This window comes from Scardinius erythrophthalmus (assembly GCF_964197995.2).
Source record: "Scardinius erythrophthalmus genome assembly, chromosome: 4".
NCBI classification, from domain to species: domain Eukaryota; kingdom Metazoa; phylum Chordata; class Actinopteri; order Cypriniformes; family Leuciscidae; genus Scardinius; species Scardinius erythrophthalmus.
This window is the reverse complement of record NC_138224.1, coordinates 26,921,028-26,937,834: the sequence shown is the minus strand read 5'-3', so window position 1 is coordinate 26,937,834 and position 16,807 is coordinate 26,921,028.

Here is a 16,807-nt window from a genome sequence, read left to right as displayed (position 1 = left end):
AAGACGCGAGGAGACAGGGCTAGCCCGAAAGGGAGAACCGCGTACTGGTATGCCTGCCCCTCGAAAGCAAACCGTAGAAACGGTCTGTGTCGAGGAAGAATGGAGACATGAAAGTAGGCGTCCTTCAGGTCGATCGCTGCAAACCAATATGCGGACCTCATTTCGGCTGGAGGGACAGTCTCGATCGCACCCTTCGCCAGTAAGGTAGCGACCTCCGCTCTCATAACCGGGGCATTGCCACCGACCATAGTGAAGCGGACTCCCCTGAAGCGGGGAGGAGACCGCGCGAACTGAATCGCGTAGCCAAGCCTGATGGTCCTCGCGACCCAGCGGGACAGCCTAATTAGCCGAATTAGCGAGGCGGCATTAGCCGCGTCCTGCCAGAGGAGGCCAGGGGAGGACCAGCGTCCCACTGGGGCGTGCTCTGGCAGGGAACTGGCATCAGAGGGGGACGAGAGTGGCGAGGCTTGTGAGCGGCGCGCACTGTCATCCGGACACTCTGTGTGCTCAGAGATGGGGGAGTGAGTTCTTTCTTTAACCACAAAAGGGTGCTGCTCGTCGTGGGACGAGCAGCGGGGTGGGGAAAACCAAGGATTCTCCCCCGACCCTCCACCGGGGGAAGGAGCGGCCCTGCTACCGGCTCCTGGGAAGAACTCAACGCCATCTCTGAGCAGCCCGTCTCAGGAGCGCCGCTTGGCCTGGCGTTTAGCGGGGCACGGGGCGGGAGAGGGCTGTGGCGCCTTCCTACGGCGTCCTCCACGACGCAACCCGGATGGAGGCTGCTGCTGGGGCCGTGCGGGAGGGGCGGGAGCCGTAGAAGGGCGCCCTCGGCGGCGAGCAGACTGAGGCACCTGTGCCGACGGCTGGGTGGAGGCAGCAGCTGGCCGTCGGGGCAGGACATGTCTGAGAGCCTCAGTCTGCTTCTGGGCGGTCGAGAACTGCTGGGCAAAGTCCTCAACCGCTCCGCCGAAGAGGCCAGCCTGGGATATGGGAGTGTCGAGGCACCGGGTCCGCTCGGCCTCACGCATATCGGCCAGGTTGAGCCACAGATGTCTCTCCTGGACCACGCAAGTGGACATCACCTGACCCAGGGAGCGTGCAGTCACCTTCGTCGCTCGGAGAGCAAGGTCGGTGGCGGCACGCAGCTCATCAAAGAGCGCTGGGTCAGTCCTCCCCTCGTGCATGTCACGCAACATCTGGGCCTGGTAGACCTGGAGTGTCGCCATGGCATGCAGTGAGGAGGCCGCCAGCCCCGCAGCTCTATAGGCCTTCGCCACAAGCGTGGAAGAGAACCTACAGGCTTTGGAGGGGTGCTTTGGGTCACCACGGGAAGAAGCACTCTGAGGACACAGATGCATCGCAACAGAGCGTTCAACCTGGGGAACCCCAGTGTACCCTTTGGCGGCCGCCTGATCGAGAGGAGGCAGGGCGGAGGAGGTCGCCGAGCGATCACGAGAAGACAATGGTGCCTTCCAGGACCTCGTGACCTCCTCATGCACATCCGGGAAGAAAGGCATTGGGGACGCGCGCTGACGAGGATCAGTGGCGGCACCCAAAAAACAATCATCCAGCCGCGAGCGCACCGGACCAGGTGGCAGGGACCACTCAAGCCCAATGGCCGCGGCTGCCTGGGAAAGCATGGCAGTCATCTCGGGATCAGACTCGGGCAATGCTGGCACACCCGAAGGTGGCAGCACAGCCGAATCCTCACTTCCCAAGGACTCTTGCCCACCCTGTGATGCAGCGATCGACATCGAATCTTCCGCTGGAGCGCCAAATGAGACCCGCGGCAAGTCAGAGGACTTGGGCTCATTTGAACCACTCGCGGGTTGCACGGCGCTAGAGGACGGTGTGGAGCGTGGAATAGTCGGCGCTTTGTCCCACACCGTAATCCTCAGGTTACCCTGGCCGCCAGCCGAAGTACTAGCTCTCGCGGAGCCCGTAGAACGGGGTGCGGATGAGGGGACTCTACCATGAAGGTCATTGAGTCTAGACCGCAACCGTGCGATGGGCATGTTCCCGCAATGGGAACATGACTCATCCACAAACGCTGCCTTAGCGTGCTCTAAGCCCAGACACACAAGACAGCGATTGTGCCCATCAGAGTCAGAAACGAGAAGACCGCAACCAGAAGTGCACGGGCGAGGCATCTTTAAAAAGACGTGCCGCGTGCAAGCTCTTTTAGAAAGGAGATTTCTCCACAAATGCTGAAGCGACCAGGGAGAGAACACACAAACACTGGCAAATCACTGCACAGATAAGCAGGGAATGTGCACTAGCTGGAACTCGCTGTCACACCAACACTTGGAGAGAGGCTCGTCTCGAAGAGAAGTGAAGAGATGAATCTCAGGATTGGCTGTGGAGTGAAGTACATCAACTTGGCTCCGAAGCGAAAACATATCTGCATGTTGCCAGCGCACTTCCTTATATACCCCCAGGGTGGGGCGGAGTTACGCTATGCAAATTCCGCAGACCCATGGCATTTCATTGCCATTGGCTCGTTTTATATACTCGAAGATGATAGGATTTCTAAGCGAAACCCCATTCGTCGTAACTCGGAGTGACAACGAAAGGGAACAATACTTTCTCTCTGACTGTATAATATATATATATATATATATATATATATATATATATATATATATATAATTTTTTTTCTTCAGAAATTACCATTTTTATTAGGGTTCAGTTATTTCACTTTGATGGGAATGAATAGGTCCTTTTCATTGCTATTACAATAAAAGAAAGAAAATTTCAGATGGCATCTAAAGACATATCAATATATATATATATACGAACCCAAGGTAAAGTGTCATCTCCTACACACACACACACACACACACAAATAAATAAATAAATATATATATATATATATTTATTTGTGTGTGTGTGTGTGTGTGTGTGTAGGAGATGACACTTTACCTTGGGTTCGTTCGTAAGCATGCAGTAAAGATACAAATGCATTTATTGCACTCGGCTGTCTTCTCAAAAAAAGTCTTCTGCGAGCAGCAGAAACACGCCGTCCTCTGGATATGTGCTGAATTACACCATGCAATGAACATAAACGTAGTTGTCGTTCACTATGCTGTGCATAATAGCACCAAAATAAACAAATAAACACTATGCTCAGTCGTGTTGTGTTCTCCATGCGTATTCTGCACGCGTTTGCGATGACGTAAGATGCACGCAAACGCACCAGGGTTCGGTAAATGGTAAATGGACTGCATTTATATAGCGCTTTCACAGACCTATGGCCACCAAAGCGCTTTACATATAGCCTCACATTCACCCATTCACTCACTGATGGCGGTGTCAGCCATGCAAGGCGCCATCCAGCTTGTCAGGAGCAGCTGGGGTTAGGTGTCTTGCTCATGGACACCTCGACACTTGGTCAGGTGGAACCGGGGATTGAACCACCAACCTTCCGGTTTGTAGACAACCTACATAAGCCACTGCCACAGTAGAATCAAGTTCAGTGTGAAACCAGACCAACGCTGCTGGGAACAATCGTGCTCGGGCTCGGACCGCAGCAAACGAGCTCAGTGTGAAAGCAGCCATAATTACTTTGGTACTATTTTCATATTTGTGCTCTACCAATAACCAAAGCTCAGTAGGCCTATATACTCTGTGGAAATGTGTGACAAGTATGCATTATTGCATTATTGTGAAAACAGGTGTAGCCACATTGGCTATGAATCATGGCTCATTGAATCAGAACATAAACGCACATTCCTTCTTGCTGTTCCACTCTGAACCCCCGAAGGTAAATCAGTTGTGTTGGCTCCAGCTAGTCGGCAACAAATGGACTTTTACGACATAAATTGCACCTTGGAGGATAAAAAAAGTCAACATATTCTCTTTACTTTGCAAAGTTCTGCATTCCAAACCCCCTTCCCCTCTCTGGACCACAGAGAGATAACAAAGCTTTCTGTGTGACACACACACACACACACACATACATACGCACACACACACACAAACATCCGTTGTGTTTACCTTTATATCCTTTTAATGTATGTAACTCAGACTTGTATCTGAACTTCCTGTATGTATGTGTGATTAATGTTGTTGTGATCATATAGTTATGATCTTCGAGTGTTGGCTCTGAAATGTATTTTTCTCTGAAGAATGTTCTCCCAGTAGAATCGCATCCTGTAACCCGATCACATTGATAACGGGGGCGCAACATTCCAACGCACACACATTCCAAAACACACAGATACACACAGACACGCACATTACCATATATGGACTTCCACTAGTAAAAATTTCATTTTACCAACTATTACAACTGTATAAAGAGTGTTCTGGGTGATTTGCATGTTCCCCAGAATGATATTAGAGTAGTTGTGTTTTTGAATTACAGTAATGTAATCTTAAAGTGCCTTTATGTCAACAAAATAATGTATCTCTATGTTGCTATCTTTGCCAATATTCGTCCTTAGTATTGTTTTGATCCCCTGTGCATGACGAAGAAGATTTTTGATAAGAGACTGTGATAAACGTTATGGTTCCATGCGTTTTAATTCCCCGAGCATAATATCACATTTTATCCCCTCGTGATTCCACACGAGGGTCGGGCAGCATTAACACACCAGGACAAACTTCCTGCTCTAAACTGATTCGTCATCCACGAAAAAGGAGGCGTACACAGGACACTGATAAAAAGTCCAAACCCTCAATCCTCGCTCTCTTCTTCCTCCTCCAAAACCCAAGCCCGGACCGGCTTCGGCCTGCTTCTCTTTTCTTCTCTTTTATTTCTTTCGTTTTCCTATTCGCCTCTGCTCATTCACGAGCTGAATGAACTTAGCCTGAATCATTCCCGACAACTTCACCTCAAAGAAAGAGACTCTTTGAAGCTCCCGCGCTCGCACGCGCGCCGGAAGACACAGCACGCGCACGCCTCCCCTCAGACGACTCACTAGGGCTGTAGTCAAGACCACCTTTGTCGAGTCCAAGACAAGTCCAAGACCAGGACTAGTCGAGTCCAAGTCAAGACCGAGTCCAAAGAGGTTCGAGTCCGAGTCAAGACCGAGTCCATAAAGGTTCGAGTCCGAGTCAAGACCGAGTCCAGGACAGGAAAAAAAAAGTCTGCTAAAAAAATATAGGCTAGCCTATATATAAATTAAATCATTAAGTAATAATGAAATAATGAATAATTTTAATTTTATTTAAAATAATTGACTAATTAAAAAAAAAAAATATCTAGCCTAGGCCTAAAGGAGCACACACATTCGCTTCAACTGTCTGATCCGCCTTACATTCTGTTCCTGTCAATCATACACGCGTTGTCAACCAATTAAACTGCATGAGGGAAGGCCGAGCCAACTCACAGACACACACACACACACACACACACACACACACACACACACAAGAGATGCGGTTAAACCGCGGATCGGGTGGATGAAGTGACGAAAAATAATATTTTAGCCTATCACTCGTGGAATAGGCAAAGGAAGAAAGGTAAGAAAAAAGTCGGAAAACTTTGCCCATTAATTAGATGTGCAAGGCAAGCAGGCTAGTTCTCGGGGTGTTATGGACAATTAAAAATGTGAATATTCACGTTGCACTAGCGGTGGACTTTCAGCGAGTTTATTTAAAAAATAATTTTTTATAGAGCCGTTTGTGAGTCAAAAGAGCCGGCTCTTTTCAGTGAGCTGAGTGAAACGAGCCGGCTCATATAAAAGAGCCGAAATGCCCATAGTTATTAGGTGGCCATGTTTCACTTTCCCTTCAATAATATTTTGTTTTAATATCGCGGCGACGTAGTTGTGAATACTGGGAACATAATAAAGACACCTGGACTCGGTCGAGACCAAAAGCCATATTTGGCAAGACCAGTGGCCGAGACCGAGACAAGTCCGAGTCCGAATACCAGCGAGTCCGAGACAAGTCCGAGACCATAGAAAAGCGGTCTCGAGTCCGGACTCGAGTCCAAGACCGGACTCGAGTACTACAGCCCTGCGACTCACGCTGCTTGAAAGACACGCAGAACCCTGCCTTCCTCCCTCATACAAAGAGAACATGTGCCATGCAAGTATCGATTATTGAATTGAACTTACAATGTGATTTCTTTGTTGTCTCTTAAGGGTTACTGTCTGTGATTTTGCCATGCTGGGATCATCTCGGTGATCTCTCTCATCCTGAATTTTAGTTTCACTTTCTCCCTTTCATCCTCTCCCTCTCTCATCTGTTATCCGTTTAGTCTTGTATTTGTCTTTTACTGTTTGTATTGTTATATGCATACTCATGTAAATTGTAGAACTTGTATTCCTTAGTTCGATGTAGTATTAGTCCGATTATTAAAAACCCATTATATCCTAGATTGTCTCTGTATAAGTGTTCATTTTACAAGTCAATGAAACGAAGATCAAGCTACGCTTTACAAATGCGCTACTGTTAAGTAACCTACATTTTATAAGAACAAGAAAGTAATTTTCCATGGCCAGAAAATATAGCTTTCTTCGAATTATAAGAAAGAGATAATTTTGTTGAGAAGTTGATGGAATTAATTTTACGACCAGTTTGCGGGACAAACAACTGTTTAACTAATATATTAATTTCCCTTAAAATTACTCTGATTAATTGATCTGAAAGAGGGACATTTTGGTATATTAATGATTGAATTATAATTCATTGTAATTGAACATTGATGTATACGAATAAGTCTAAATTTCAGCTTCAATAATTTATTAATATTGTAAGAATATAGATGAATCAACCCGATTCATAATTTTGATTCCCTATAATCATTTGAGCTAAGTCATATTCGTTACACAGGTCTTACCATAGCAGTTGCTGCTACATGACCTCACCTGTAAAAGGTCATTTTATTTATATTCAGGGTGTCCACGGATCCTTAAAAAGTCTTAAATTAGATTTTTTTAATTTAAGGCCATAAAAAGTCTTATTTTTATTTATGAAAGGTCTTAAATTTTCGATGGCAATTTGACTTGGACATATCAAAATATTTTCCAAATCAGAAACATCTAATTAGCATACTTTTTTATTTATCATAATTTCTTTGTGGATTTGCACAACTTCATGACGTATTCGGAAGGGAGAGAGGCACCTGCTGTAAGGATGCGCGGGACATGCTGGAGAGAAGCCACTGCCAGGTCTGGGTCGGGTTGCAGCAAACAACTCCTCCAGAGAGGCAGTCCGGCTGAGGGACGTCTTCATGGCACACTTCTTGGCGGAGGGAGCAGTACCATGGCAGCCGACAGAGTAGCGTTTGAAGTCCTCCTCATGACTATCTAAAAACTGTTTTTCCTCCATTATTATTATTATTGATGATAATATCAGAAACTCTTAGTAACGGTGTTCATTTCGACCCGGAGTCGGACAATAATGCCTACAGAGTCAGAGTGCTGTATGGAGATGGAACAGGTATAGTTTAGTTTAATTACAGTTAACGTATTTGTCATGTGCTTGTATGTATCCACTATTAATAGCCTACAAGTCTGCTGTTTAGGACCAGGTCCGAATGATGATCAAAAATATACTGATGAGTTTAATAAAGTTCATTGTACATCACACAAAAGATGAAGCGTCAGTTTTACTCCAGAAAATCACCGTAAGAGCTGAGTAAACACAGTATAAGAAGTGTGTAAGTACATAAACGAATTTCGGTAGAGTTGAGGGAGCATTTTCTTTGAAAACAAAATAATTCCACCTCGTCTCCAGCGGCTGCCTCAGATTTCGGGAGTAAATAGAGGAGCTATGTGGATTAATACATCCAGCCACACAACACCTACAACGCTTGGGAGACATTCTCGTCAGTACAGCTCGCTGTGAACTCGATCAGGGGGGGTCTATGTTAAAACGGCAGTGTCTGTCAACACTCGTGGGCGGGGCCTGTGGCTTTAGTGACGTCACTAAAGCCGCATTCTGAAAACAGGTCGTTTGGAGACACTGCTTATGATTTATGGGGATTAATAAAAAAGGAGTGAGTGGATTTTAATCACTATTGGGTGGTTGTGTACACACACTGCCAACACACATTTATGTCCGAACAGCATGCAAAAGTGAATTTTGCATAATAGGTCCCCTTTAAGTTTAGAGTCACTATTTTTTTCAAAATGGCAGGTTTTCCATGTTAGTATATAAGGTAAAATTATTTATTTATTCTTGTTTTCATGATAAATGGAGCCAGCCTCCAAAAATAATTAACCTGTCCTGTGATTTTTTTCTCTCAAAATCTAGATAAAAATACTAAATATAGAAATACTATAAATATAGAAAATTTATATTGAACAATATGAACAGAATTTAAAAATAAAAAAAATTAACTTGTACAAACTATTTACAAAGAGACAGGAATAAAAAGGACCTTGCTTGGAAGGTGGAAAAGCCACAGGGAACAACATGTAGGAGGAGGAGGAGGAGGAGGAGGAGGGGTCAAATTGCTCCAAATTTAGCACAACGGTGCTGTTTTCCATTGCCAATTTGTATATTTGAAATTTAAAATTTTCTTTGATATGAGGCGGCATGCTCTGTAGAAAAGGCAGAAGGCTGAGGAGGAAGTGCTCATCGGCGGACTGTGGCGGTGGGGCTGGAGGTCGCGCCGGAGGTTGTGCCACAAGCTCCATCAGCGCCTGCTCCACCTCCGACAAACCATCCTGGGACTGCTCACGGGGCTGCCGGCGGGCTCTCCTCCTCTGTTGGCCTGTGAAATAAAAAAAATACAACACAGCACTGCAATGAGAAGGCAGAAAGATGATACCTGATTTCCATGTTCACAGTGAAGGTTTAAAATTTGTATTTAAATTTAGTGATATTGTTTTGAACTTGCTTTAACATATATTAAGTAATAAAAGTTATACTTCAGACATAGATAAACATGCAAATGAACAGTAGCTAAAAAGTATGTATGCAGATGATTGGTTGCATACATTGCAATGGATTTGTGTCTGCATTTACAAATACAATGATTATTAGTGAGGAGACTAATGTTTTGTGCACGTAACATGTTGAAATATTGTTTGTACTATTGCCTTCACACTCCTGTGGGTTCCAGGGGGACCAGGGACCAGGGACTGGGGAGGGACCAGGGACTGGGGAGACAGGAGAAGAGGCAGGTGATCTTGGATGATCCCCTCTTTGATAATTTGCCTCTGTCAAGACAATATTACATTTTATTGTTAAATGTTAAACACATTGGTAACAATAGTCATAGAGAGATTACATTTCTTCATCTGTAAACATGACAGCATAAATGCCTTGTAATGTGGCTTCATTGGAAACACACCTGTCACTGTCTCCCCTGATATTTCTTCAGGCTGTCCCTGGTCCTTGAGGTGGTTGTCCTCTCCGATCTGGGCCTCGACCCCCTCCATGGTCGAGGAATCCCAAGATCTGAGAGAATTTCCACCTCTTCGCAGACCCTGCTGCTGACCCACTCCTCTTCATCTCCTTCCTCTTCTCCTTCAGGTACGTGTCCCTGAGGCTTTTCCATTTTTTTCTGCAAACTTCCTCTGAATAAACACATTATCTTGTTTAGCGAAAAGTAGCTGTATATTAGCGGGAAAATAGCGGAAAGGCAGCTTGGTAGCTGATTAGCAGGTCAATAACCTGACTCAAAAGTGAAATGTGTAACATATTTACAACTCACCAGTTTGCCCTGTCTCCTCACTGACCCTTTTCCAAGCGAGATCCTTTTTATTCCTGTCTCGGTAAAAATAGGAACTACTATCGTAGAGCTCTGGGTGACTGATCACTGCTAAAATGAATTTTTCCTCCATTTTAAATGAATGACTACGAGCAGGAGTTTATCCCGTCCAGGGTTTCCAGATTGCCAGCAAGGCTTTTCCAGCCCAAAACCTCGTCAAAAACCATGAGAATACACAAAAAAACGGCCAAAATAGTTTTGGCTTGTTTCTCGTTTAAACACATTGAAATCATTAACAAGCTTTAAAATTACCCATTTTTCGACTGAAGGCGAGACACGGCAGTCAAAAACATCGTTTTTTTTTTTTCACTGGTCAATTTTGAGATTTCGGGCTATATATCTTCAATAACATGTCTTCTTTCAGACTTGTGCTGAAAAAAAGTCCAAAATACACATTTAGGTCTTTATTTTACTACACTTTGTCTGTTTGCATCTGTAGATTTCGTCTAAATTCATCAAAAGTTGGTGTTCTAAATCATCACGCTGCTCCGCGATCGCTCTCTGCTCCCTGTCATCATATGCACCGCTGGAAAGCTCTCTCTTTCCTTTGCAATGCAGTCAGATCTAAATTTGGTCATTTCCTGTTGATCAGCAACCAATCATGAAAGTGAAATGGGTGATTTAACTCGAAATGCGCAATCTCATTGGCTGATGCCAATTTCTGTCAACGTGATTGGTTCAGAATCGTCACGTGACGCGCTCTGACATTTCTGCGCCGGTAGTTCAAAATGTCGAAAGATATGCGTGTAAAATTCTCTCAGAAAAACCGAAAACAGTTGTCATTAGCAAGAAGTCACAAGGGATTACCAACGAAGACAGAAGATGATGAAATGCCATCACATTGTGCGTCGATGCGTAAACTGTCGTTTGGAAAACAGGAGTGTTCAGACAGCGGAGGTAATCAAAGCGCCACACAGCAGTGGCTGATAGTTCATGTAGCGCGTTTGAATGAACTGATCGGTGGTTTAATTTGTCCTAATTGCGCAGGGACAGGGCTGAAAGTTAACATCGATCCGAAGAATCATGGGTTCTGTAGTAGTTTAGTACTAGAGTGCAGTCTCTGCAAAGAAGATAGGTACAGGCAAAGTGTCTATACATCTACGCGTCTTCAAGACGCATCCAGGAACGATGTGGCGTTTGATGTGAATGTGCGAATGGTGCTGTTAGCTCATGAGTTAGGCTTGGGATATGCAGCTCTAAAAAAAATCATGAAGATTCCTGGTCTTCATGTTAAAACGAATCAGAGACACCGAAAGACAGTAACATGTATAGAAAAAAACTCTCTCTCTCTCTCTGTGTGTCAAAGCAGTTTACAGAAATTCATAGCTACATGTCATATATTAAATATAGGTGTCACATATATACTATACTTTACACACTATATATACACAAAACAATTACATTACACAACACATTTCAGTTTTTGTATAATATAATTACTATCTGTACAAGTATGTAATTGTGGGATCCTAAAGTGGTTTTAAGTCCCTCATGCAGACACATATTTAGCTCTCAGTGGAGCTGCTGTCCCCTCTCCTAGGAGAACTTCCAGTTAAAATTGTTTTGGCTATTTTTCCAAGATGTAAATCTCTTAGTGAAGATACTTTTTCCCAGAATGGAAAAACTTATTTTTGCAGTAATGGGAAACGTTCCATCTCTTGTCTTACATCTAGCCTCTCTCTCTCTCTCTCTCTCTCTCTCTCTCTATCTCTCTCTCTCTCTCTGTAACATTTGTGGCATTATAGATTATGGCCTCCATCTATTTGTGTTTTATAATGTGGATGAACAGTTAGTAATAAGCTATAAATTTAATTTCAGTCGCTGAAATTGAGAGAGGCTTGGAGTCACTGCAGAGAACCACGGATCAGATCAGGCAGGCATATGCAGATATGCCCATATTGACCCTGATGTGGCTGAGATAGTAAGGGAGGATGAGGATGCCATGATAAATATCACTGTGTCTTTTGATGGCACTTGGCAGAAGAAAGGCTTCACGTCCCACTACGGCATTGGTGTGTGCATCGACATCCTCACTGGGCTGGTAGTGGACTTTGAGGTGCTATCCTCCTACTACCATGCTTGTACCCTGAGAGAGTGTGCTAGGTGAGGTGGTAAGATTACGCGGGAGGAATTTGAAAGCTGGAAGGAGAGTCATGTAGACTGTGCAAAAAATTTCTCAGGGTCAAGTAAGGCCATGGAGCAGAAGGCAGCCAGGAGGATGTGGGCCAGGTCTGTGTCTCAGCATCAGCTGTGCTACACAGAGATGCTGTCAGATGGGGACAGTGCAGCATTCAAGGAGGTGGTTGCGCTCAACCCATACCCTGGACATGAAATTGTTAAGCTTGAGTGCATAAATCACGCTCACAAGCGTATGGGCATAGCACTTAGGAAACTGAGTGCTGAGTGTAAGTTAGGGGGCAAAGATCAGGGTAAGCTCACTGCCAAAAAGAATTATTACAGGGGGGCTATTCTAAATAATCAAGGGTCACTGGATCAAATGAAGGCAGAAATATGGGCAGGTCTCCTCCACTCCATGCCTAGTGATGAAAAGTCCTACAAACACTAGGTGTAATCCATCCTGGTGTTGGTACAGGAGAGCAGAGGAGAATTGAAAAAAGCCAGAGAGCCATAGTCTTCACACAGGAAACTTTTTATCACGGGAGGTGGGTCAGAAGCTCATCCCTGTCTATCACCGGATGTCCAGTGACAGCCTGCTCAAGCGCATGCAGCATGGAGGCACTCAGAATGCCAACGAATGCCTCAACTCGGTCATATGGGCCCAATGTCCAAAAACAGTCTTTGTGGGGAAAAGCAGAGTTGAGGCTGCAGCCAGTATGGCTGTTTCTATATTTAATGAGGGTGCCTGTACCATGCTGGCTGTGATGGAGAAACTGTGGCTTCAGAGCACAGTCGTAACTATCAATGCAATGAAGGATGATGACATGGTTAGGATTTCAAAAGCCAATAGTGTCCATTCTGCTAGTGCAAAACGAAGCCGTAAAAGTGTAAGCACAGCCAAAAAAGTGAAAAGACACCAGCAGGAGATGGAGGAGGGCCCTACATATGGTGCTGGCATGGATATGTAGACTGTAAATTAGCTTGGGGGAACTAGGCGTAAAGGTTGTGTTCTGTCAGTTTGAAGTTTGTGATGTAATGGTCTTCAGTTGAAGGCCATGTTGATGTGTTAATCCAAACAAGTTTATTTAGCCTACTATTTGTATTTATAAGTGATTCTTTCATATACGACAGGTTTAAAGTTTGTTGTCATACATTGACAGTTTCGACTGCTGACTCTGCAGTCATCTTCAGAAGCGTCACGTGATGTTGCTGTGATGTCTACTGTGGGTGTGATATATTTAGTTTTTGTCACACCTGTGTGATGGACTGTTGATGTGTTGTTTTGGATGTTATGATCAGTGATGGATGAAGCAATAATGAGTTTTGGATGTTATACAGTGTGATACATGGATTTTACTTGGACCTAAAGCATATTTTGTCTGTAATTAATGGCTTTCAATAGAAATTAGTGGAATTTTGCCATAAAAATCTTTAAAGGCCGTTTTCTCAAAATGAGTTTTTTCTCACATTCCTAGTGACGATTTTTCACTTCTGTAGCACCTACATACACCAAACTTTACAGTCGTATTCCTAACTATATTGTGAAGGTTTGTCCAGAGGGATTTGTTGATATATCATTCTTGGCCTGATTTATATGACATTTTATGCCTAAAAATAGGGCGGTAATCAATTTTTTAAGGCTATTGGCAGTATTTTCTGATTTACAGGGTAACAAAAGGAGATATTCATTATCCCCTCTGGTAATGTCTTTATATTGAATATATCAACAAAATGTAAAAATAATTTTGACTATAGCCTACTATAAATAATAATAATACATTTTATTTCTAATGTCAGCTAATGTCAGCTTAGACTCAAAGCGCTACAATACACAAAAAAGAATAACAACAATAAAATGTAATAAAGCAATCACAATTCAGTATTCAGTACATATATTAAACTATAAGCTTATGTTACGGAAAATAATGCGATCAACTTAGGCTCTCAATAAGTCTGTTTATTGTCAAAAGTCGCATGGAACAAAAGCATTCAGTAACATAAAAACATTGAGTGGATATATGGACATACAAAATATCCCACTTTTAACATTTCAATTATTTCAAATTGCATCATGAAACATGCATATTCATGAATAACATTACATGAAAATCGCGTTGATAGAACAGGGGTGTCAACTCTTTGCAGCACATGACTTGCAGGCCAATTCTAGGCTACACAAAAAATATTATTATTACAATTATATCCAGGGAGTGGCAGACGCATCTTATAAGTTGTAAATTCGGTTGCCTCTGTTTCAGTAACGTGTACACCGAATGATGCCTGCTGATCATTACACTGGCCCCATCTGTTGCTATCCCCACCATATTAGCAATGTCCAGTGCACACTCCTGCAAAAATCAAATGACTGCCTCCACAACTCCATTAGCATCAGCATCTGAGAGCTCCACCAAACCCAAGTAAGTGTTAATAAACCGGTTGTTTTTTGGAGCAATATTTTATGCATATGCAGAGCAATTTGCTCACTGTAATGTCAGTTGTCTCGTCCAAATAAAGCGAGAATGGGGAGTCACCGATGTCCTCTAGTAGCTCCTGTCTAAAATGAGGTGCTAGCAATGACTTAATAACAGCAGTGCATTTTGTTCTGTGCATCTGGAATGCACCTGTCTCGTCTTTCAGTATATCAGATAGTTCATCAACAGCATTAATGGCCGTGTGGCACGCAATGTACGTTGCTATCCGCAGTTCTCGTTGTTTCTGGACATTGTTGTCAGGGTTACTGGACTCACCCACTCTGCTCACTGTAAATGGTCTGACCGTTGGCTGGCACCTTGCCTTATGCTTTTTGTTGGCTGCATGATCTTTGAGATCTTTTAAATGAGCACGTATATCAGCGTTACAGTATTTGCAGTGTGCCTTTCCTTCTTCTGCACCCTGTGCAATCCATGACTTTAAATCTGGATCTCTTTCCCAATCTTTCCTGTAACTTTTTTATATTTTGCCCATTTTGGCATATTGACAGTGTCAGTCAGCTAACTAAGTTTGAAAACACCGCAATCTAGTGTGTTTGGGGGGAAGGCGGTGCCGGCGTGCTTGACGTAGCAGTAGTGAGAGGGAGTGTCTGTTGTGAGTTTACGGGGCGGCACGTGACGTCAGCCAGAGCTGTAGTGGGTGTGTGAGTGTCTGAATCAGTGAGTGAGACTGCTGCCTTCTGAACAGAGGGTCGCAGGAAGAAGGATCTGAAGTGCCGGTGTTTCGGCTACAAAAACCCGCCGAACTGATCCGAAACCAGCCCAATTTTTAATCACCCGCCCAAACCAAGCGTGCCGCACAAGCCCTGAAAAGTGAAGCCAAAACGTCTCGATCGCCCCCCCGTGACTGGTCCTAGTATAGGTCATAAGCCCTGCCTCCCCATGTTATTCAACAGGACGTGAGACCAACTAAACAATTAAATTACACTTCAAATATCTTTTTTTCCAAAGGTGGTTTCTTTCATTTGCTGTCGTTTTTATCACGCTGATGTAAGTTCAAGTGTCTGTTTCAAAAATAAGTTGCTTTTTAGTTAGTTGCGTGATGCAATAAAAACGGTGGTGTAACGTCATGATTGACAGCTGTGATTGAGCGAAGTAGTCACTGAAGCACCAACGGACATTTTTTTCGGGATCTTCGGAGGACTGAGGAGATTGTATTTACTTTATTTTAACAAGCCTCTTGTCGTACTGCAATAATTTTTTTAAAAAGTGCACTCAGGGAGAGTGCATTCTGCGAGAGTGAGGGCGGAGCATTGATTTCGCGGCTTTACTTCCTGCTCACTACTGCACAGGTCTGGTTCCGAAATCGCTACTGCGCAGACTCAAGTTCCAAGATGTCAGCATCATATCAGGACACTGGCGGCTTCAGTTCTCACCAATGGAAGAGAGCGAAGGGGCATCGTCCATATTTTTTTACAGTCTATGGCCCAAACCCATTTTTGCCCGCAAAATAGATTGCAAAACCGCCCAATCTGGCAACTCTGATCCCCTCACTTCACCACGTGACAGCAGCAATCAGGCTCCTATTGGTTAACGCGGCGCGAACAGACGCCAAAGTTCAGATTTTTCAACTTGAGCGGCAGACGCGAATTTGCGTCAAACGCGTGAATGCGCAAAAAGCACCAAATAAAATCATTAGTGCGTATCGGGCCAGAAGCTCAATCGCATCATTTGTGTCCACCGCACCGTGCTAAACGCCTCACTCGCGCCGCAGGACCTCCAGACGTGCGTAAACGCGTCTTTGCATTGACTTAACATTGAAATCACTCACGCCAGACGCTCTATTCGCGTTTGGTGTGAACGCACCTTGAAGCATGCTCAGTCAAGCCTGGCCCAGAATCCATCTGTCTTGCACAGTCATCAACAGTAGACTATTTTCAGTCAAAACTCGGCTCAATAATGGAGTTCAAAAAGTACTTCAAAAAGGAAAATGAGAAGTCATACAGGTGTACTATTAATATAAAACTAACTAACAATGATAATGTGGTTCAAGAAAACGAATGTGGAGACATCGTTTCAGTCAGTAAAGATTCATTTTGGAATCTAAAAAGACATCTCTCGAAAACATGAAAGCGTGCTACGTGAACACGCTGGGAAGAAAGCAAAAGGTTAGCACATTGAATACATTTACATTACATTACATGCAAACAAATCATAAATTGGTTGAATGGGAAGGGAAGAAATGTGAGTCAAGTAAAATGTCTCTGAAACAGTTGTGACTTGAGACCCTGTGTCTCAACAAAAACAGAAGCAATGCAACGTTGACCAATAAGACCTTGTGGCAAGAACTCGTATTTAAGCCTGTTATTTCTTTGGTTTTCTCTAACATAACTGGCAGTATCATGAAACATCAATGTAGGGCGTACATGAGAGCTGCGGGACCTGCTACAAGTTCAAAGAAATCTGAGACATTCCACACAAATTTCTGTACTTCTCTCATCTCTCCTTCAGCTGTGAATTATCACAGATAACAGCAACAAGGTAGTCCCTTTTTCTATAGTACTGTGAATGTTTCATGTTCAATAAA